Genomic DNA, 25170 nt, shown 5'->3' with positions numbered 1-25170 from the left:
TATATATATATATATATATATTAAATATATAATTACTATAGTATAATTACTATATATATATATATAGTAATTATACATAAATTGTATAAATATGATTTCTATTATACCGTACATCTGATTAATTTAATTTGTATACATTTGTACAGCGACATATGTTCCAATTTTTTTCTAAAAGTTGCTAAATTTTCATAAATCTATATACATTTTTTGTTAATCTATCTAAATTGTAATTATCCCTTTAAAAAAGTAAAACTTAAATTTTATAACTTATATCAGCCTGGAATATATTTCCCTGCAGCTAAAATTGGTTATTAAATTAATAAGGTGATTTAAAGTTTACCTTCGGACAAGTCGCGCTCCTCTTCTCTCCGAAGTATATACACTATTGAAGGAATCGCTTGTCACGAGAAACACCGAATCGAACGATCGGAAGACAATGGCACGAAATTGAGTCGGGTGGACGAGTAACGCAACCAAAAAGGGACAACTCCTTGAAGCACTTGCTACGAAGTATCCAACCGCTTCCAGCACAAGCTTTTGCTCGACACTCTTCGATCTCTTACGAGAACGAATCGATTTCCGAGGCAACAGTTACGGATCTCGAGTCGCAACAATTCTCGACACTCAAGAGTGTTTAATAGTTCTCCGCTCGAGAACACACGATACGATGTTTCTCGCGCGCGCGGACGATAGCGATTTATTAAAGAAATTCCGCGGCGTTTTCGTCGAGCTTACAACCGACACTTTTACCCACATACATATTTTATTTTCCTCCGGCGATGTCGCGTGCGATCTTCTCTCACAACATGCAGCTGTCGCGTTGCTCCAATTTCGACTTTAACTCGCGGGAAACTTTGTGTCGCAATGGAAAATTAATAGAACGCACCGCGTCAACACTTTCCCGTCCGCGGCTGGCAGCTTTTCACGTATACGCCGAAAAGTATGTAATCGACGATGACGAGAAGAGAGTTTCACTCGTTGGCAATGTCAATATTGTTACAGTCGGTCGCGCATATCGTGTATTATGATTTTATCAGTTGACGACTATCGATCGCGGAAGAAACGAACTTTACTTTCGATATTCCTTTTTCTTTTTCATTCACCGTGCACAATATTATTTCAAGATACGCAAAACGTGATTCCGTATTTTGGACGATTTTTTTACAACTTTTCTTTTTATCTCGAACCGTGTTCAGCACTAATTGCGCAACGTAATCTCTGTTTTACTTTTGCTACGTTCACGATATTTTTCGCCTAATCGCCTAATTGCGTAACTCCGTGACGTTTCTCATATACGTTCCGTACTCGTGTAACAATTTAGGTAATAACACAATGCCGTAATTTTTATCCCGACGTATTCCGATCTCAAAGAGCGGCTAATTACGTTGATAAAACACGCGATAAAAAGTTCTGCGGGATAATCACGATTGCACTTTATACCGAAAGTTCATGCCTGTGCGAAAGACATTGGCGACGAGAAAGGCGCTCTAATGTCAATCGTTACTGTTATCTTTGCGTCTCTCGCACAACACTTTAAACCGAAAACTGCAATTGCACGGCGGAGGGTACATCAAATGGTCAGTCGGAGCTTTAGTCTCACGAGTACTTTTTCGCCGGGCACTTCGCGTAATCGTTTTCGAGAACACGCCCGTTCTCGGTCACGTAAGGGAGCAGCGCGCGCGCGACGTTACTGTTATTGCGATATTTTTACAGTTCACACGCGCTTTTGTTCCAAACGTCACCGTACATTCGGATGAATGACATTGTTATTTTCACGTTTCTACGAACGCTTAAAGCACTCCGAGAACGTATTCGCGAGCCGCGGGCTTTTTACTGCGGAGCTTCTCGCACGTCACGACGTTTCTCACGAATTTTGTCTCGTCACTCGCAAGGAATATATTCACGATTACCGCGTCATCCGCTGAAAATTGTTCTCCTCTCGCGGCATCATCGGCATCTCACTCGTGCATGACGTCAAACGACCGTATTTTCTTTGCTCACTTCCCCGTAACTTCGCCCGGGACGAACTATGCCCGCACTGACCAATAGATCCTCAAGAATTCGCACGCGGAATAATGCGGTAGCCCGAAGAGCACGGCATCCTTTACGCTTTGAGAGTGGATCGGAAACTGAAGCGTTTCGGAACTCGCTGATCCTTTTAAATTTCAATATGATTTAGACTTCGCTTGATTACGTATGTCTCTCCGACACAGCCTATAATTCTTAAACTTTATCATTCTTTACGAAAAATTAAGTACGCCTTTTTCAAGCGCCTTTGATTCTCAAATTTTAATATATCTCTATAGTTATATACATGAATTTAAACTATGCGCTTGATCGCAGCTAAAAATCGCTCTTTAGCTCTCTTAACTTGCTAAAGCTTTGATTTTATTGTATTTATTTTACCTTCTGTTTACTCTCCCAGTAAAAATTGAATGTCCGAATGCAGAGTTCTATCAACATGCGTACGTGTCACTAAAAAATAAAAACTATATATTTTGATGCGGCGGAGCCCGAAAGTTCGCGCCCACTTTGAGGTGAGAATTCGCAGTGGCGAGCCCTCGGCGATCAAGTGCCACTTAAAACCAGAGAATTCGCGCTCGTGCGAAGCTTATCGGTATCGGGAAGAGCCTGACGCCCAAGTTTTAATGCGGATTTTTGCTGACACATTTACGCACCGCCGCAGAAATATCTCTCTGTTGATATCGAACGTGGCTCGTCGTCTCTCGCCCGAATTCAAATTCAAGCAATTTCGAATCTCACAGGCATCCAAAGCGTATTTTTCCCCTAAAAATCGCATAAAGTTTATCACGTTCAAAACGCGAGAAACTTTCCGCTCGATCACCTCGGATCACTTCGAATATATTCCGCGGTTATATTTTCCCCTCGCGAATTTTGCGTCCGGTTTAAACACCAGAGATACGCTGCAATGTTCCACTCGTACTTGCGTAACAATTTTGTACAGGCGAAACTCGCACAAGTGAGAGCATTTTAATCCGGATTTCACTGAATGTGTTTCATGGTATCACTTCAACTATCATCTCGCCGCCCGCAAAATCGAATTTATTCCGAATCACTCGGGCGCCTCGAGCATCTCGACCACATTTTGAGACAGTTATTCCGCGAAACGAATTTCTCCTAAAATTCTCCTACAAATTCTCCGCGAATCACGTAACGTTTCTTCTTTTTTCGCCCCACAGGAGAGATGCCGCACAGCGATGCACTCTTAGTCTCCAGGAATTCAAGCGTTTTCTCTACGTCGACCGGGATTTCTCGATCGCCCTGCGATCTCGCCGCGAAAATCCCAGCATTCCCGGGAATACATTTCACCGTTCCCGAGAGCACTCAGATCGACGGAACTCGCGAGGCGCGCGCGATAAGAAAACAGGTTGCTCGACGAGCGGTAAACAAACGTGTCAAGTTGAGATCCAAAGCGGAGAGAATCTACCCTTCCTAAATCGCACACGCGGCTCACTTGTTGGGGACGCGGGATCTGTAAGCGATCGATAGATCCGCGATTACATACGGTCACTCACTCGCGCTTGTCGATCACCCGTGATTCATTTTCGCGGGTTTCATTTCGTCTCCCTCTCGTTAAAATGCACTTCTTATGATTTTTTTGCGGCAACTTTTCGATCAACGCGCCTCGACGATCGCCGTCCAGAATTTTTAATCGCGTCGGTCGAACGCGGCGACGCGACGACGGGGGATGAAATTAGTCGATCGCGTCGAAAACCGGACGGAATCTCGATTTTTTTTCCTTGAAAAGTGGTCTCACTTTAGCGGCGGATGCGCGCGCGAAACCACCACGAGTGATGCTGAGGTCGGACTGGAGCCTCCGACGCGGCGCTAGCGTCGCTACGAGCGAGGGGCAAACCAAAATCACCCTCCTCCGCGTCGCGACGTTCACCCCCGAGGTGGAGGGTGGCCTGCAGTGGCGGAGGAAAAGCTAAGTCGCCCGGAGTTTAAGGCGCGAATTGCGCGAGAGAATGAGAGATTTTCTTCAAGAAGCCGACTTGCAATCCGACTGCTATCTTCCTGGAAGATAAATCGTGCTCTTCTTCGATTGCAGATTAGCCCAGAGATAACTTTAGCTTGCATTTCGCGACATTAATCTTCAATTACCTTTATATCTCTTAGGCTACTCAAGATGTAATCGATGTATTTAAATATATGATAATTAAATAAATATATGAAGAAAAAAAAGAGGGTTAAATTCAGTATACGCTTTCTTCACTAGTCATCGCAGAAGAAAAAAAAAAGATTATTTCCACGAAAGTATCCAAAATGATGTTAATGACGGTAGACATATTCAATCAAGTAAAGCTTGTATTGTCCTAGAGTCGAGAAAATATTTTGTGATGCTCATTATTGGGCATTTATGAAGCGAACAGTTTCAATCGTGGCATTCGTATTGACGTTAATGGCTCGCTCTCGACGTGGTATGTCAATTATGCGTATACATAGGATATAATGCGCGCAATACACCGTGGATAGTAACGTACACTCCTGATCCGCCTCCGTTTGTTACATATCGCGATGTAACGTGTCAGAAGTGTCTATTGATCTCAGTGATGTCGAATGCATAGAATGGTCTAATGCGTTAGCTGTATCGAATGGCCGATGCGCCGGCAATAGATCATCCGAGCGGCCGGCTGAGATTTCGGAAATTACCTATCCGATATCGCGACGCCGCGCCGCGATTTGCAAAAACGGCCACCGACGTTGACTGATGCGCGAATGACTAGGAAACTCGATTTTGCGAAAAAAAAATGGAAAAAAAAAAGAAAAAAACAAGAGCGACCGGAACTTCCGTGTTCCGCCGCCGGTAGGCGAATTTTCGAATCAAGCGTAAAACAAGCGGAAGATCCGATCGACTGACACCTCATGGTCGCGCGGCTGGCGAACAAATACCTGTATTACTACTTTGCGTACGAGCGGATAAAACGAGTGTGTCCGTTTTGCGTCGTGTCTTTTCTGCGCACCGTCCAAAACGGAAGATAGCGCGACATCCGTTTCTTTCCACGAAACGGCACACGCTTGTTGTGAAAACCCGTTTTTTTTTTCATCTATAGTAAAATACGATTTTTCTCGGTGCGTTACGCCACCGCCTCTAGAATTTACATTCGAGATATTCAGACGTATTTGGTATACGTGAAATGTATTTAATTTGCGTAAAAATAAATTTATTTGCACGAAATGATACCTGGTTGTCGTAACCATGTAGTGTATTTAAAACTTTATAATCACGTGAAAATTACTAATTAAAAAAGAATTTTAAATAAATAACAAATTTTTTTCCGATAAGATCAATGCTATACATATAATAAAAAGTCAAAAGAATTCATTTTACAATAAAATTGTATAGAAATAAATAATATGTTTATAATATCTATATGTATATTTATATAAATATAATAATGCACAAAAGTTTTGTTTTTTGAATAATATATTATAAAATGCGAGGAAATGTGAGAGAAGTAACAAATAATTCTTTTACTTAATTAGAAAGAACACGCCAACTATAACTAAATTTTAAATTCAAATTTAAATTTAAATAATATGAATACTTTTTATTTAATATTCTTCATTTTACGGATATAACATATCAATTAATTTTAAACTAATAACGAAAATGCACGAAATAAATCAAACAAGACTATTATAGCAAATTTAATAAAAAATAAATTATATGCGAGCAGTCGCAGAAAATATTCGAAATAGCAACGCTTGCAGCGCGAATATAAATGCCTGTTTTCATTTTCGTCTCAAACGTATTGAAACTGTTTGTCATAAAATCAGACTATATCACAATGAATGTACGTTGAATTTTCACGTATATCAGATATTATTGCGAATATTTTGCAATTGTTGAAAAAAAAAAAGCGAAATGCGCGTCTACATCGAAAGTCTTTCTAGTTTACTGCTCCATAATGTAAAACGTTCGGGGTTTATCGTAAAATCTGGGAGCTTCTTAAGGCTCCAGGTCCTGACCGCAGAAGTATAAGTAAGGTAAAACTAAACCAACTTTAGCGCCGTCGAGTTCAAGTTAAAATTAAAGTTTAAAGACTTATAACTTCCTAACGTGCTGCTTCCTGATCCCGAGGACGAGGATAGTTAACTCAATAGGTCCCCGACATATACACGCTCACACACGTACATACACACGCAAGCAGATATATATACTCACACATAACGCTTAAGCGCCAGCATTTTCAATAACTATGATACTCTTGATCTCAGTTTTGACACGGAGCTTGCATAATACGCTTAAAACTTTCGTATCTTCTTTCTCGTCACGCAACTGTCACCCTTAACCGATGATCAAACAGCAAACCAGGGGAGAATCTTGTAATAAATATCAAGATATTTCTTTCTTCCAATTTAAAATTTCTAATCAAAATTGTTTTGACATTTATAACATTTAATGTTTAAAATTAAATCTATATTTTAGTTTGAATAAATTAAATCTGTCAAGTTAAAACTCCTTCTTTTTTCATCGCTTATCTCAAAAATACACTTCTACAAAACATCTTTCTTTTTATTAACAGACAAAATAATAAACGCTTCAATTTGCACTGTCCTGCTCTATCTATATCACATGTAGGGAGTTTTTTTGCATTATTTTTATTCTTATAAAATTTTATTTTATTTTATAAATTATTATAATTTTTAAAATTTGTTATTTTTTTTAAATTATATTGTATTTCTGCTTTTTTTCAAATATTTATTACATTAGTACTCACAAAAACGTAAATATGTATGTAAGGTGCAAATGTGTGTGAGTGTTCGTAGTACATTAAGCTCGGGTCTGTGGATTAGCTAAGCCCAAATGATATACGGATCAGTCATCCCTGAAGAAAGAGACGAAACAAAAGAGGACTTGACACTGAAACTCCATCCATAGATTACCGCGCATGCACTGCAGCTTCGTTATTGTTATTAGAAGAAATTACTGCGGCGTAAATTAGCGACGAAATTAAGAGACCGCACTTAATAATAGACTTGAGCACATGCTTTAGAAATTAAACCATAATAAGAATTAAAATCGTCTCTTATGCTTTTTCCGTTTTCCAAATACATAATTAGCATAATTTGTACATCAAATATTTTTAGCTTTTAAAATAACTTGAAGATTTAAAAAGTTTTCCCATGTCTTGTCTACTGCGCGAAATAAAATTAAAAAGCAATTTGTTGCAGTAATTTACATTTGAACAGTCACATTCAAAAATGGTAATATAATTTATTTACAGATTAAACAATCTGCAGCATATATATGCAATGTAGTAACAAGATACGCCATCGAATGTAACGTACAAAAATGTACACGAAAAAATATAAGGCGTATTTATGGGAAACGATTCATATGCTATATATATCGAGAGTATTAAACAGTCCGCTGCCGACTTTTATTCCTAAAAATTTATTTTTCTGCGCAACACTATTGTGTGCTTGCACAATTATTTCTGTATAACTGACGCTTTTTGTACTTTATTCATACTCTTTTTTCTATTATTGCATACGTACGCCGAGTCAATATATCAAAATCAATATAGGAGGAATGTTAAATTTACGGATTTCTAAAGTCCTTAAAAAAAATAATTGACAGAAATGTCGTTAATTATTTTGAAAATAATCAATACAATAAAAATTAAATTTCAAAATACATTAATTAAAGTAATTGTATTGTCAAAAATATGCAATATAGCAAACAGATGTCTCTTCTTACATTATTTAACAAAATATATTCTGTGATCTACAAATTAGATAATCAATTTTGTTACTGATTTTAAATGACAATTCATAAATCTTTATATAAATTTATCCAAATTTGTCTGTTTTTAGAATCCTTTCAAAGTTCTCTTTTTATTGCATAATGTATAATAACACGTAACTCAAAATTAATTATGTGTTTGTCTGCCAATTATTTAAATCATATTGAACATTGACACATAATAAATACAGATTATAGAATATAGAAATATAGAATATGTATTAATCATAAACTAACGAGGAAAAACATACGACCAATGTTTTAACAAACTATATGAGAAAACAAAACAGGTGCTGGCCCACAATCGTGTGGTTATCGTTCGTTCTGATAAAAACGATTGCCAACAATGACCGCGACATATACCAATAGCCATTTGTCTCCGTCTCTTTTTTTGCCTACGTGGAAAGGGATTATACCTTCTGATAACGTTAAGGGTTATTAATCCTAATATTTCCGCGCTTCCAACTTTCATTACATCGGTGTGCCGTTATTATATCTATCCGTTTCGTCACAAAAATCCTAACTAATTGCTTGGCAATTTAAGCTCTTTTAAGTATTTACTTTTATACAATTAGAGAATATATAATATCTAATTTTAAAATATCTTTAATAACCAACCAACTATAAAAAGGTATATTTTTTATTTAAGATTAAGTGATACAAAGCTAAAATTCGTAAAATTAAGAAATATAAATATTTTAAAAACCCCTCGTGCTCTAAAAAAGAAAATGCAACAAGTATTCTACGTTGTACACGATATTCCAAGCTTCGCGTACGTACTCTGTTATAAATTCTTTAATTAAATTAAATTAAATTAAATTTGGAAGCAATATTTCCTTAACAACAATTTAATATAAAAAAAATCATGTTTTGGAATAATTTTGTTATAATAAATTATATATGATTGCCATAATAATTTATAATTTATAATAAATTATATTATGACTGCCATAATAATTTACAATGATATATATAAATGCGAATTTGAAACAGTCAACATATAATTATTACTTTTCAAAGATTAGAAGATTATTTCATTGTAACGTAAAAGCGATTGGTTTAATCAATTTCTTGCACATCAAGCATTCGCTCGTATAAAATTGCACAATAATGGAATAAGACGGTAACAATATTTTTACATGGATAAGCAAAAGTTATAAGCTTCCAGGACAATAATTAAGCTCCTTTGGTCCGCTACTGGGATGTCTGGATAGCGTCCAGTTACATTTAACGCACTACACTATGAAATACGTTCCCTTCTTATACGAGCAGATGTGCGAGGTTCCAGGAGCAATCAAAACTACCTTTCGATCGACAGTTTATGACTTTCTGTGCGTTATGGCGAGCTCCTAGGGAGACTTTATAACGGTTCTCGGAACGAACAGAAATTATCTGCGGTAACGGCGATTGAGAGATTCTACCGCCGCGCTGTCTCGTCGCTCTTCCGCCAAGAGGAAAAGGAACATTCTGTAAAGAAAGTGCTGAGACATCGATTAATTCTTATTGTCAGGGTCAGGCAGCCCTGAAGAAAAATATAATATGTCCGAACGAGCGTCTGGCCAGTGATTATCGGAGCGAAGTCTGGCTATCAGTAGCCCCACTTGAAAGGGACTACGGCTGACTAGTCGTCGGCTTTGACCACTGCAATCTCTGACCGTCTTCGCGTACAAAGTTATCGTTAGGCGAATTTACTTTCTTCCGGGAGTAAGTAAAAGAAAATTTCGACAAACTTGACAGTAATGGATATCTTTTGCTGTTTGATTTGTGTCTTACTTAAAATTTCATTAAATTAAAAAAACGTGTGTGGATTTGTTGAACAAACATATATATGCTGAAAATTTTAGAAATCCATAATTTGTAAATATTTATGTAACATCAAAAAGATATCGTAATTATAAATTAATTTTGAATAAAGTTTTTTACAATAATATTAATGTAATAAAGCATAATATAATAAAGTAATTTATAGTCGATTATTGATATGTAATTTTCCAGCTCAATAAAAAAGTGTATATAATTAAATAACATACACTATCTGAATTAATCAACTTTATACATAAGCATAGAATTATTTAATATAGATTTTTCAATAAAACTTTTAATTGATTCGTTTAAATACATATAGATAAAGTCAATTTTTTCCGTAACGCAGCATGTTATACTTAAAATAACGATCGTTTAATCGATAATCCAATCTACATTGTATGCGTATTTCATATAAATTTTAATATCACACATGTAATCGTAATTCTAGTTTTTTAGCCAGCCTTTCAAAAACTGATTTCGTATTTTACTTATTTAAAATAGAAAAAAGCCGTTTTCCCTTACCACTCATTATTCACAACATACAATTTAACAAGTGAAACTGCAACAAATCCTGGTTTTCACGTTTTTACATATAAATATACAAAACGTGAAACAATACACTTTTTAATAAAGTCGCTTTTTCTCGCAACATATCCAACATTTTACTATGCCGTTTAAACATTGACACAGTTTCTCTAAACCATACATAACAAAAGTCCGATATAAGAGCACTTGCCGTTATTTCAATATTGAGATATCAATATTTTTCGTGTTACGATGAATCCAAAACGTTAAAAACTTTTAGTGACTTGATAAAACAATTAGTGTCAAAATATCTATTTTATTATAATAAATGATATAATTTCTATATATTTTTTATACAGCATTACTTAAAAGAACTAATATTTTTATAAGCACAATATATCATAAAAGTATACTACAAATTCTTATTATAAAAATTAAAGGGAATAAAATTCTTTTAACAAAGAATAATACTTCTTTATGTATATGCTTTATGTAATTTACATTATAAAGCTTTATAAAATATTAATAATAATAAATTTACAACTTAATAAGTAAATTAATAATTATGCAGTATACGACACGCTCGACTCGCTATCATATCAAAGCTCTTAGAGAGCTCGATTCTGGATTGAGAGGAAATTAATTAAGATGGCACTGTCCTATAGATCAAACCACCCCTTTTCGCACCCTAAACCACCGGACTCCTACGGGAACATTCCATGCATAGCTTGCGGCCACATCTCAGACTGCTACATCACCAAATCCGTACCGTGCATCGCCTTGCATCCTTTACTGAACCCCTAGTCAACTATTCCCAGGTGGTACCGGATGCTGCAGACGATATATCCCGTTCCATGCTCCTTCGATAGGTAGGATATATCTACGTGCAAACACGCAACATCGCGACCGAACGCATCAGCTACACATTTCAATAACAATAACAGAGAACCATCCGTTACCTTCGTCAAGACCCTGCGGCGTGCCACGGGATCCTCGCTCTTGCTGAGATTAAGTTAGGAAATTGGACCTAATCTTGCCGTCGGCAATGACGCGGAAGGATCTCTGTTTATTTCACTCGGACTCGCGCGTTATTCCTGGTCGCGCGGCAATAAACAGTGTCCGGTGGCGGAAGGGACAAATCACAGGTTTCAGGATGTTCGTGCAAAATTAAAATTGCAGATGAAAATCACGAATGTGATGATAGAACGCCATTGTTTGATTCGTTTAAACACTTTAAACAAATTGTTATAAACCAATAGTTTAATCACCTTTTAATCACCAAGAAAAACCAACAGTTATTTAGTTTCAGAAATTAAGTTTTATTTTCGTAGTACCAAGTTTAAATAATAATTTAAATATTCATAGATAAAAATAAATTATACTATAGTTGATAAAATGTTGTGAAATCATGTTGCAAATTATTATATTTCATGAAGCGCGTCGATATTCGCGTTTCAAATCTGATTTCATTACATGATTCCATCTATCATGTGGTTTAATGAGTCTGGAAACCTGATTACCGAATTTATAATGTACCAGCTTTCATCGGAACCCGGGGAATGTTATATTTCTTATTTACCAACGATACGTAATTACTCATAATTAATGTAGTTTTATCGAATTTCCCGAGAGAGAGAGAGAGAGAGAGAGAGAGAAAGCATAAAGTATATTAACTTCATCTAAATTTACTAAACATACACTGTTGGAAAATTTTTGTAACTTTGTTAAAAAAGGTCCTTGTTAAAATTTTTGTGTAAAATAATCAACACATACATGTGTAGATTTAACATATGCCTGCTAAGTGCTATGTTAATTGAACTAAACAAATTTAAAATGTAAAATTATTAAAATAATTTAAAGAATATATTAAAGTAACACAATTTGAATGTATTTATTAAATGTGTTAAAATTTACAAAAAAGAGTGTTGATTTTACTCTATAACAGAAGTGGGAATAAAAATTTACAGAATAAGAATGTTGATTTTATCTTAGGTACAATCTTAACTTTAACATAAAAGTTATGTTAATTGTACACATAATTAACCTCAAATTACGATCAGAATTACATTTTTTTTCTGTTGAAATATTTTAACATAGTATCGGTGTTACCATTTAACACATTCCATATTGTGTTAAATTAACACAAAAATTTGAGTGAACCGTTTGAGACATGCGATTTATGTTATATTTGACACAAATTTTCCAACAGTGTATATTATTAGTGCTAATTGCAAGACATGTTAAAATTAAGGTAACGTGATTATTTTGGTAAATATGTGAAAAAGATTTTTAAACCATACACGAAAGAGAATAATCAGAAAACGTGTAGGCACGAACAAGAGAAGAGAAAGGCAAAATGAAGAAAGTCAGCGAGATGAAATTCCCAACGGGAGAAACGGAATCGTAGAAGATTTTAATTGGCATCATTAGACCCGCGCGAATAATTAGCACTCGAACGATCGAGGGCTTAATGGCGAACCGAGAATATGGTCTTTTCACAACTCGGGCCTGCATTATGGAACACTTTCGCGGATAGCTGCGCCCTTGGCGCAGATGACAAACTTTTAATCGTGTTAATTGCCGTCTAACTTGCTCGTAATAAATGCGTCATAGCTGAATAAAGGTAAAAATACGTCCGTAAATTTTTATAAAAATATTACTGTTCCTCCAGAACTTTTATATCAATATAAAAAATTTTCATGTTTCAAGACTAAAGCTAAAGTATAGGTATTGTCATCTATCAACTACACTTAAATTTTACACAAATAGACATTTAATTATACAAATAATTATACAAAAAGATCTCTACATTAATTTCATTTTCTCTTTTCCATCTATACTATTATATAAAATCCTTACGGGTGGTGTATGTTTGAACGTTAATAACGTGAAAACTATTGGACCGATTTTTTACCACAAGTACATGAAATAGGGCTAGAATTTTCCGGGGAGTGCTATAGAGTGTGTAGTTTTTCGTTACCGATTTTCTGAAAACCGATTTTTTTAATTTTTCTAATTCTTACGGGTAAAAGAATTTAAAAAATCGGTTTTCAGAAAATAGATAACGAAAAACTATACACTCTATAGCACTCCCCGGAAAATTCTACCCCTATTTTGTATGGTTTTAATACAAATTCGGTCCAATAGTTTTTAAGTTAAAAACGTTCAAACATACACCACCCGTAAGAATTAAAAAAATAAAAAAAAAAACGTTATTAACTTAAAAACTATTGGACCGAATTTATATTAAAACCATATAAAATAGGGGTAGAATTTTCTGGCGAATGCTATAGAGTGTATAGTTTTTCGTTATCTATTTTCTGGAAACTCATTTAAAAATTTTTTTTAATTCTTACAAGTGTGGTGTATGTTTGAACGTTTTTAACTTAAAAACTATTGGACCGAATTTGTATTAGAACCATATAAAATAGGGATAAAATTTTCCGGGGAGTGCTGTAAAGTGTATAGTTTTTCGTTACCGATTTTCTGGAAACCGGTTTTTTTAATTTTTTTTAATTCTTACGCGAAATAATTGACCGAATCTCGGAGAGGGAGAGGGAGAGAGAGAGAGAGAGAGAGAGAGACTATTGAGCGAGATTATTTGCGTGTATTATTACACATGTCCTCCGGGGCGAAGCCCGGGTAACCAGCTAGTATAAAATAAAAATAAAATGTAAATAGCAGTTATAAAATATATATATAATTTAAAAATTTTTTTTCATATTTAAGTCTTGTTATAATATAAAAATAATATAAATTTATGAACTATCTAAATATTTTTAGTATTTGCAAGAAAAGAAATATTATTTTACATATGTTATACATATAATTTGATATTTATATAAAAGATATTTGATTATTTTAGGTGGTTATTTATCAAAATCAAGAAATTGTCAGAGCAAATAACGCAGATTTTGCACGAAATTCATACCTGGATTTTTATAATTTACTCATTACACAATATTTATCCGGCGTTTTTATGTCGAAACAATGAATTGGGGTATAATAACCCAGAGCAATTCGCAACTTGCGCTATTGTTCTAACTTCTGCATAGATGAAGCAATAAGCACAGCGTTCCACGGACTAAGAAGCGTCTTACTGTAACTGCATGCATTGCTGTGCTGTTATGCGTTGAATACTCGCCGAAGAGAAATATAACAGTTGTATAACTGCATAATAAACCTATTGTTCGAAGTACGTAACTATAATTAAGTTTCGCGTCAAAAGGCCGTTCTTTATCCCATATTCTGTAAATGGCTTCACTTATAGCAATGACACACATGTGATAATTTATATATAAATTTATATGAGAAATAATAAAAAATCGATTCTTAAAACAATATATAAAAATATTATAAAAATATAATTATCAAATGTGTGTATAGAGTTATATATCTATATTATGTTAATTATAAAAGTGTAAACTTGTATTGAAAAGGTTAAAAGCTGCAAATTGTAAGCTCAAATTGTAATAGTATATATAGAGCAAAAATTGATAGTGCGCACACACCTCTTGCCAGTCCCTGATCCAATTGAGAAAGGCTATCAGAAGTAGTGATTAAAATGGGAAGTGAGTGCTTGGTTCGCAAAAAGGGGTTGAAGGTAGTCTGAATGGTGGTCGGTGGGGGTCTCGTTTCGGGTTTGGGGAAACGTAGATAACACTTCTCACCCGAGGGACTTCCCGCGACCCCAATCTCAAGTCAGATATTGTTCCGAGCTTTGAAAGCTCAAAAGAACTTGTGAAAAGGCATTTCGTCCCGATTCGATGTATTATACCAGGCTCATACGTATTGTACTCCTCGATCTCTCGCTCAGAGACTTTGGGAAAAAGGAAAAATATCCTACTTCGCGCGTCTCTAGACGGACACCGTTTGTAATTTGTAGCGGTTTTCTTGGGAAATCAAAAAAATATTCTGTCAATTGCGATGGAATTGTAAGACATCATGTTTGTCAGTAATTAAAATTAAGACATTTTATTAACATTTTTTTTATTACTTGACTACTACAGAAGTTAGTAAAATATCTATAAATAATTTATCGACATATTATTGTTAAAAAGAAACTACAAATGTATTAATCAATAACGATTAAAGGCCTCATTTTTTATAAAAATATATGCTACTTAATTTTAAAAATGCTTTGAAATGTAAAAATCGAAAAAATGCTTAATAATAAACCTTAATTTTTAAATATATATATATATATTTTTTTAAATAATAATGCATTCGTCTTACTAACAAACGTTTGCTAACATTCAAGAGCAATTGATGAAAACTAAATTGATGTTCCAAACCGTCGTTCCGGATTAATCCTTCGAAATCTAACGAAGATGCAATTCCTTTAATCCGGCTCACCGCAAAACGAGAGTGTCTCAGCCACTTCTAGTCTTAGTGCGACCATCAAATAACGCTTCAGAGATTAAACGAAGATCGGGATGCTCGAAGGCGATCATTAAGATAATTCGTCACAGCCGCATCCCCCCCGTATTTCCGCGCTCCACGACAGCTAACGAAGAAGCCCGTGAGGCGGTCCATAAGGAATAGTCGAAGAGGGTCCACCCCGTGCAGAGCGATAAATAAATCTCGAATCTCGAAAGCTGCACCGAGAGTTGTCTGCCGCGACTACTGTACGTATATAGATACCGCTTTCATCCCCTTTAGCAAACGCGCCGCATCGTGGACGGGGGCAAAGTTGGTTCTGTATGTTCTTCACGGTGGCACCGCTCACTCCGAAGGATTTAGAGGCGGGAATGTAACTGCACGATACATCTTCCGCTTCGCGAGACGAAAGAGGAGCGAAAAGAGGGAGAGAAAATAGGGGAAGAGTGAGAGAGAGAGAGAGAGAGAGAGAGAGAGAGAGAGAGAGAGAGCGTGCGCGCGCGCGATACACGAAGAGGAATCGCACCCAAGGTCCCTGACAGCATAGTTACAGAATAAGTGACAAGTTTGTGTACTGCTCGCGGATCGTTGGATCACTTATGCATGGTAGACCGGTCCAAATTGCTTTGCGAGAGCGCCAGCCTGGAACCGGAAGTTACTGTGTCTCCTAACGTGCCAGGATTTATACCGACAGGTAACTCGGTAGTCTTGAGCCCCGCAGCTCATCCCTCTGAACGGACTTTGGATACCTTAAGTCTCGTAACGGAGGAGTAAGTTTCGCTCAAGGCGACACTTTCGATCTTCGCCGTGCTGGATTTTTCAACGGCATGCGGTATTGCACCCGGGCGACAGGCAGAAATGAAAGAGACGGGCTTTATAAGATTTGATATCGAAAAGAGAAAAAGAATGCAAGGTGATGAGAAACTTGTCAAATTACATCTGTTTGACTGAAAGAAAGTTTATTCGAGAAATGAAATTATTTACAAGATTAAAGCTTTCAAATAATACGAGACGTACTCTTAAAAAAAATAAAATATATCTTGGAAAATAATATTACAAATAATTATGTTTAATATATGCTTTATCAACCATTTTCAAATAAAGCAAGCAAGACAAATATGTGCCAATATTTAAACGTTTTTTTAATGCAGGCCACACAGTGTCGAGCTTATTTATTGAATAAATGGCTGCATAATGTGAGTGAAAAGTGCTGTCTAAAAACGAAGAAACTTCTCTTACGGTAAAACATACACGTCACATATCGAACTGCAATTTCCAAAAAATGCTTTTCAAAAATTACGAGCGAAGTGAAATACTTCAGACAAAATATATAGTGCCGCGAGTTTCAAAATCACTACTTTCGAACAATCAAAACTTCGCGTCCTCCTCGTGCCGTACGATATTTATATCTCACGAAAGACTCAAGGGCGTGGTTGAGCTAAGTTTTATATGACCCGAAGGAACCGAACTAAAGTTTCTTTTATACATTTTCAGCGTGAGCTCGCACTTTTCTCTTGGAGAACTTACGCTCTACTCTGCATCTCAATAGTATAGCAAAGCAGCTTATTTAAAAAAATATATATATTATAACTAGAGCCTTCTGTCATTTCTAGTTATACATGTATAATGATGCGCAACAATTTCGTTGTAACAAAATTTATTCAAATTATCTTTTTATATATTTATAACATTTACGTTCATTTTCTTGCAGCGTACGTGTCCTGCTAACTCTATCTTGATCAGATTTGTGATTTAGTATTTTCTTTTTTTCGCAAATTTCTTCCATCACATCGCTGATTTATTCCACGGTAACACGGTAATAATGTAATAAAGCTGTTTTGTTTACAATCACAATGCAACGTGCGTTTAATAAACATGAGACATTTATTCGATTTCTCACAATCCCTTTTTCCGGATTTCTCTCTATTTCGCGTTGAGAGGAAGATTTATGCTGGCGCAAAATATTAAATCCGTCTGTAGTCGCATGCTGGGGTAGCGCTGCACGTGCAGAGTCAAGCAGAAGAAGCGATAAAGATATTCAAACACAGTGGAGGAATATTGTAAATATGTTCAGAAGATTCATAGAAAATGTTTATTTATCGCCATTTGCAGAAGAAATTATATTCCTCATATCGTGCCTCATCATTAAATAAACGCGACATTAATCCTATGCACACATTTCATTTATTTCCAATAGATAAAAATAAATCCAAACGAACGTTTCCATTTAACATGACGAAATCTTAAAATCTTAAAACACCATTGTGACGTGATTACCAAGTTATGTATATTTCTAAATCAAACTCAATCATAGCAATAAAAATTTAATTAACACTTTTATACATAAAAGTATCTTATTCTGTGAGAGTACATTTTTTTATTCTGATGCTCTCTGTTCCATATTTATTGAAAACATTTCATACAAAATGCATGAAACAAAGAGAATATATCGAATATTTAGATATACCAGCAATGCGACTAGCCTTTAATATTATTAAAGATTATATTACAGTCAAATTATATTTTAACTTGCCGTCATTTCCGGTTTATCGACATTAATGGCCAAAATTTCCTACATGGTGAAATAAAGATTACAGGGAGATCAAAAAATAAAAACTTTTTGCTGAACGCATGATTACAAGCGTGGAGCATCGGCATGAAAGAAATTTCAATATTATACATTTACAGACGTTGTCTAAACAAAAAGAGATGCAAGAGACACAAAAGAGAATGGGTCATGAAAGTGCGAGACCGAGAGCCACATTGGCTGGTAAGGTCTCAACAATTGCAGTTTCCTCTCTCTATCCTTCCATTCCCGTCGGCAATTCCCGGGCAAGACATTCAAATCTCGCTTCGCCTGATCGGCTCGCGTCCATGCCATTTTGGTCGCATCCCAATGTATTGGAATTCACTTTAAAGGGGTCTAGCCTAGGGTGTGGAGACCAGATCGGTGCGAGGGGTCCAGTGGAGAGCGCGAGATCGTCATCAACGCGGGTGGGAGCAGAGAAACTTCGAGGAATGGGAGTGGGAAAAGAGAATTCAAGGGTGAAATGGCGGCGGGTGCGGAATAGTCGAGCGGTCGCGCTTTACGATGATGGTGGCTTCACCCGTAAAAGCCAATGTAGCGCTACCGTCCTGGCCCGCCTGTGCCGCAACGTGCATCCCTTGACCTTTTCCATACGGCTCTCTCTCGCCTATCTCCAAGCGGGATACACTTAACCCTGCCGTGCATGAAGCAGTTCGACATACGAAGATCCCGAGGAACAGCTTCATTATCCGCGGGTGCTTCCTATATCTCCGGCATACGCGATACCGATCCTCGTTGTCGATAGTTCGCGCAGAGTTTTCGGAAGCCGTACAATGCCCATCAATATTTTGCGCCGATCACGTTCTCCGCGTATTTATGGAAGTAGCCGCTCATGGTACGGCGGCGTCTTTGAGCGTCTTATCGGCACGACTTTATTGAATTCTTTGAAGTGTTCCAGAAGTACACTCTAACTTTCGAACGCGTTTGTCAGTTAATGGAGCAGTTTAATGGTATGCCACGACAGTTACGATTGCTTAAAAACTCGGCCGATTTCTTTTTTTACATAAGTTTAGTCTTTCTATTTCTTCCGAGTGCGAAAAATTTTTTTTAAACATTAAACATTAATGAAGGGCGCTAATATAATTTTTTATGCACAAACAAAAGAGAGTTTGTTGCAACGAACAATAAAAGCATGTTCTTCCGCAATTATTGCAGAATATTAAAGCAGGTAAAGTATATTTTGCGTATTCTCACTTAGCGGCAACGGCAACGGCAACGGCGGCGGCGGCGGCAGTGGCAGCGACGACAAACTCTCAGAAAAGATATATAATTTCTACAGCTAACTCTTAATAAATGTTACAGCGACGAAAACTAATAAAGTTGCGGAGGCAACTGGGATTACTTCTCGCTCGTGCAGTAACGGGCAAAGTAACCAATTAGTCGGCTCAGGTATTTAAAATCTAATTAGTCGAAACTCAGGCAACTGTACAAAACATAAACTCCGCTAGGTAGGTGTGCTTAGAGACCGCAAATCTCGAATTAATTATGGCTGTGCATGTTGACTATAAAAAATTGCAACCGCGATTTACAACGCGGAACTTAATCATTTCTCGGGGACATTTAGAACGCTACGTATATATTAGTACTTGCCACCAGAAATATCTCGAGAGCGCGCACAGAACGAAAGCTTATTTATCGTTTACTTAAAAAATTATACGCAATAATTCTCCGTATTCCAAAATGCAGGGATACGGACATGCAGCATGCTGCTGATTGACAGGAAAGATACGATGATATCGGAGGCATGTTGTATTTATCTTGGAGCGATTTTCACTCGCAATTTTTCAAAGTGCTTTAACTTGATAAAGGAAGTTTATAAAATGTGCCACAAACTCTGCTATCAATCACGTAGACGTGAACGATTAAATGTGGTAGCAGCTGAAAAAACGTTGTAAATCCAAGGTGAGCTTAGATTAGAGTTTCCACGTTTCGACGTGATATGTCGACTGATAGCAAAGTCTGTGACACGTTTTATAAGCCTGCTCTGTCGGACTAAAGCCGCTTCGCTGACAAAAAGTCATTTACGTTGGAAGTGAGTCGCGATCGATCGCGTGTATTTCCTCGCTTCTGACGTCATAATTCAAGTTGACTGATGTAGATATTGTCAGCGCGCAACATTTTCCCTGATGAACCACTTCTATAATATCAGAGGGATAATCATCTACGCTTGTGGATATGTCGCGCACGAATGAAGAGCGCCCGTATGCGCGAAAGTGTTAAGACGTTATTCCGCGTAAAATAGCAACCATGAAGTACATCGTATTTCAGTGCCCGACACATTGTTCATTACATGGTCCGCGCGGACAACGGTTTCTAAAGTGCTCAAACAACAATCAAGCCGCGAGTTCGGGTTCGGTACATATTGTGGAACATCGTCACTCTGAATTGGAGACCCACCCCTCCCGCTACCATCGCTGACATCGCCTTCCTACTATCAATTTAACCCCTTTAACTCTCTGGCGTGCCTACTCGGACACTTCGGCCGGTGGTCACCGTCGTTTCGCAGAACCCGCGGGTATATTGCTATTTGTACAGCGGCAACTATCAATTTGCTGAAATCCATTACGGTATTAGAGACGGATTCAACGATTTAGAGACGCCAGTTTGCCGCGCGCGCGCCGAAACACCCACGCCCGGGTGCTAATTACGTACAATTTGCGTGACGCATCTTTATGTTTCGAAACGGCTAATCGTATTTTCGTAGCGCGCGGGCGGTTAAGTAAGGTAATTAACAAAATCCTCGCGCATAATCAGTGAATTTATTTATCGCAACAGGCGGCAAAATCCCGGTTACTGCGTCCCTCGACTGGATTATTCCAATCTCGAGATTCGCGACCGAAGATATACGCGATTATCGAAAAACATCTCATATTTCTGCACGCATATCTATAATGCTTATAATTTTTAAGAGCTTGAACTTTATTAACGATTAATGTTAATTATATGGAAACACTAACATATTATATTCCAAAATCCCATTATTGCATACAAATATTAAGTTTACAAACGTTAAGCTTCTCGGAACATTTAATTAATTTTTAATTAAATAAAATTAATTAATTCGATTCTGTTCATCCTACAGAGAATTTTGAAATATTCATACTTTTTTAATTTACGGACTCGTAAGCTTACGGGATTTTTTGCCGGTAATTCCATGGCGTATTCTTTGGCATATTCATAATAAATTGGATAGTAATAAATACCACGGCTTTTAACCCGTGCTACAGCTTCGGGCTTGAATATCGACCTACCGCACAATAAACGCGCAATCAACATTTTTTGAAAAAAAAAGGGGGGAACTCCATTTGGTATTCTATCAGGAATACTTGCTGCAATTCGCCACATATACAGGACACACCTCATATACATATACCCCGTGCATACGAGAAGGTGTTCTGTAGCTCTCTCGATGTATGCGCCATACGTATACATACATCTACATACATCGTCGTGTTACGACAATTAGGTAGCGGAATGCAGATTGCGGTTGGCTGCTACCCGTAGTTACCATACGAAGGGGACGTTCCAGAGGGAGAAGAGGTAAAGGGGCTGATCGTGACGTCGGACCGTTGCACCACCGTGACCGTCCCCAGAGACGCAAACCAATTGAAGCAGTCATTTCGGAAGGACTGCTAAACACCGCTAGCATTTCCTAATACACGAGCGATTACATGATCTATATATGACTGTATCTCTCTGTCGCCCTTTCGATTGATTTTTCTACTGACATACTCTTCGTCTGTAAATTTTGATTGATGACGAAATCATCGAGATCACGAGTATATTTCAACAAATAGAACATTTAATTACATCGACAATGATACGAACGTGTACCAAGCTAAATTTATAATAAATGTAAAAATTGTCTTCTTTTTCATTAATTTCAATATAAACTCTATCTACTATCTACTGAACTGTTTGTTCATCTTGAGCTAAATTTATAAATTGGTCAAATATGTCATGCTTTAAAAGCCCAATTCTATGATTAAGTTGTTTATCAATATCAATGAACTTTGTGATAATGATTAATTAATAAGTAATTTGAGAAACACTATGCTGCAAATTGAAAATACACAATACATGATATTACGAAGAGAAATTGATTGTTTTGTTTACAAAGCCCCAATCTGGTGAATGCACAGCGATTATGCACGATCTTGAAAGGGCAACTAAATAGGTAACACCTCGTAATTACCAGCAATTACGTATTCTCTCTCGCTTACAGGTGGTTTTAGGAAGCTGCGTATAGAAAGTGGCAATTATATCCGCTTTAATCAGTTTATTTTGTGCAAATTTTTATTATAAAGTAAATTAATTGATTAATTACAATATAACATTAGAATCACAAACAAAAAAGTATTAGTTACTCTAAAATCAGAATTAAAAAGTATAATTTTAATTAGATACATGATATAATATTAAAATTGTATACTGACAAACTAAAAATATAATTAAGAAATGGAAATAGAGAAGGAGAGAATACTTTTAAGTGTAAAAATTTTTATATTTTCGAATTAATTGCATTTCTGAATTTTTGTTAACATAAAATAGCAATGCTCGTCAATAATTTCTATTCGTTGCGTGCCAATATCCGTGAGTAATCTTTATACGCGGCGTGAATATACGGCGCACACGCTCGCACACCTGCGTCGTCCGGGAATGGCATAAACCCCAGGAAATTGCGCCCTCGGGGTATCGTCTTCGCGAAGTCGATCAGTCTACGGACGATTGCGTCTTCCGGATTTTCCGGATTATGCAAACGCGAGCAAGTCCATTTGTCGATAAGCGAATTGGAGAATGAGAGTGTAGAAATTAAAGTATTGTCTGTGCTAATGTCTTAATACTTGAATTATGTCATTGAAGTCGATACGTTTATATAGATTTTCTTTAGAAAAAAAGAGGAAAAGAGACAGAAAGATAATATTTTCTTCTTAGAAATATAATTAATTAATAATATCATAACTAAATAATATATATGACATAATTTATAACTCTAAATATTAATTAATTGGTATTTTTAATCAAGTGATATTTTTTTAACATTACAATTACTTATCTCATGTGCAATCAAGTCGGGTAATCAGTTTCACAACGATTACGTCAAAGTTTGAATAGATAGCATTTAAACGTCTGCTGCAGATTACTTTTTCAAGAGATCTATGTACTAGCAGGCAGGGATGTTCACATGGAAATACGAGGATTTAAAGTACGGACGATTGGAAACGCGATACGCAGACTACGGTATCACAAGAAAGAAATCAGGTGTCGAGCGATCGAGGATTTTCGAGAAAGCAGTTTACGTCACTCCGTTGCAGACCCATTTCAGACTTCCCTGTTGGTCGCCATCAGATAAGCCACTCCGGAAACAAACTTTTCGGCAGTATCGTTTCCCGGTTCTTCCCCGGTTTTTCTCCCGAGAACCGAGACCCTTATTATCGATACTCAGATCGCGGAGTTACCTCACGATATCTACAGTACTGCTAATAACTTCCGGTCTCTTTAATTCAATTTAACCGAGAGGCAATTCCCCCTCCCCGCCTCTGCTGCCTTCGTACTTCACAGTTTCTTGTAGACAAAGCACTTTCTCTTCATTTTCAAGAACTAACTTATCAATTAATTTCTTTAGCAGTATGCAAGAGGGTGCGCTAATTATTTACCTACTATTACGACAGCAACTACGCCAATTTTCTCCACAACACGAATCAATACTGTGCTCAAGTGAGACTAAGTGAAAATTGGTCTCGACGAAAAGTGTCTAAGAAACTTAATTATCTCTCAAGAGTTTTCGAAATAAGAAAATTACTTCGTAAAAATTACAAGTAAAAAATAAGATAGTAACAATATCATGTTAATAATTAAATTTATACTAATAATTTGTAATATTTATGAACATCTCGATTAGTTTTAGAATTTTATAATAATTTTAAAGTATAGTATATCATATTATTCACATTAATCACCAATTTTAGGTGATTAATGAGTAATAAAAATTAGACAATTATTTAATAAATAACTCATTATTTTATTTTATATAATTTGATATATTGAATAAACTCATAAGGTTGGATTTTATATTTGTTATTTAATCTTATAAAACGTTATAGAAATATTTTTACTTTTATTTTTTTTAAATATTTTTTTAATAATTACTAATTTAAAAATATCTTTACCAAAATTCATCTTTAATTTAAGATGTATAAATACAAAATCAAGATTATTTATTACTATTATAAAACTCAAAAGTCTTTCTTACAATAATTTAAAAAATACTGAGATATTATTAAGTTAATATACCTTACGCATCAATCGCTTGATTAAACAAATAATGAGAGCTGGGCGATTGATTGACCACGCTCCTCCGGAAAAATAATTGAACGTTTCATGTTTCAATATAGAAAAAAAGAGTGCTATCAAGAGCATCGAGTTTCTATTATCCAGCCTGACGCTTAATCGTTATCAAAGTTCAACGACGGCTCGGAGCGGAAATAAAGTTGAGACTATCTTGAGAAAAAGTCCTATGAATGCAGGCCCAAACTAACGATTTATCACTGATTTTTCGTTTTCTATATTCTGCACTGGAGGATACCGCCAGAAATACGCAGAACTATTGTCCCTTATGGTACCTCCAGAAAGTCAGGAAATACGTCCCGACCGTCCCGGAGCTCTTCAATGCCAGCAATAAAAATTCGACGGGTTTTCACGGACACGTCTTTTTAACGCTACGCGAATGCATCATAGTCTAAGCGCGACTCCTATTTTTACGAATGCTATCCAAGAGGACAAAAGATCCCCCGGTAGTTGCCACCAGAATTAATGATCTGTTCGGGTTCGTCACCTGTCACAGTATCACGTGATTAACGACGCGACAAAAGAAAGAAACGGAAACGTAAGAAGTAAACTCATCGCTTTTCGCATTCACCCTCTTCGATTCACAAGCAGGATATTCTTGCCCTCTGGTCACCGCTTAATAAATAAACTGCGCTTATTTATTTAAATCGAAACAACCCTCAGTCAGAGATCCCTCGAGGCAAGTAGTCAAATCCTGTTGGGGACAGAGGTGGATTTTAGATTTACACCCTTATTGAGTTTTGTACCATAC

General features: G+C 36.3%; 1 protein-coding gene across 7 annotated transcripts in view; it reads right to left on the bottom strand.

Annotated features, from left to right (window-relative positions):
* LOC112459516 (basement membrane-specific heparan sulfate proteoglycan core protein-like) overlaps positions 1–25170 on the bottom strand; it is a 266402-nt gene that overhangs the window by 201114 nt on the left and 40118 nt on the right. For 5 of the 7 annotated variants that reach the window (XM_025023647.1, XM_025023644.1, XM_025023648.1 and 2 more), the window contains exon 1: positions 341–3822. The exons of 1 other annotated variant lie outside the window; for it this stretch is intronic. The gene's annotated coding sequence lies outside the window, so the exon portion shown is untranslated. Of the gene's footprint in view, positions 1–340; positions 3823–25170 lie in introns of those variants that run through there. One more of the 7 variants, XM_025023645.1, reaches the window with a different exon arrangement.

Source organism: Temnothorax curvispinosus, unplaced genomic scaffold (assembly GCF_003070985.1).
Source record: "Temnothorax curvispinosus isolate PA1 unplaced genomic scaffold, ASM307098v1 QBEX01009885.1, whole genome shotgun sequence".
In the NCBI taxonomy this organism is placed as follows: domain Eukaryota; kingdom Metazoa; phylum Arthropoda; class Insecta; order Hymenoptera; family Formicidae; genus Temnothorax; species Temnothorax curvispinosus.
Note: the sequence above shows the minus strand (reverse complement) of the source record. Positions and strands in the feature narration are given on the sequence as shown.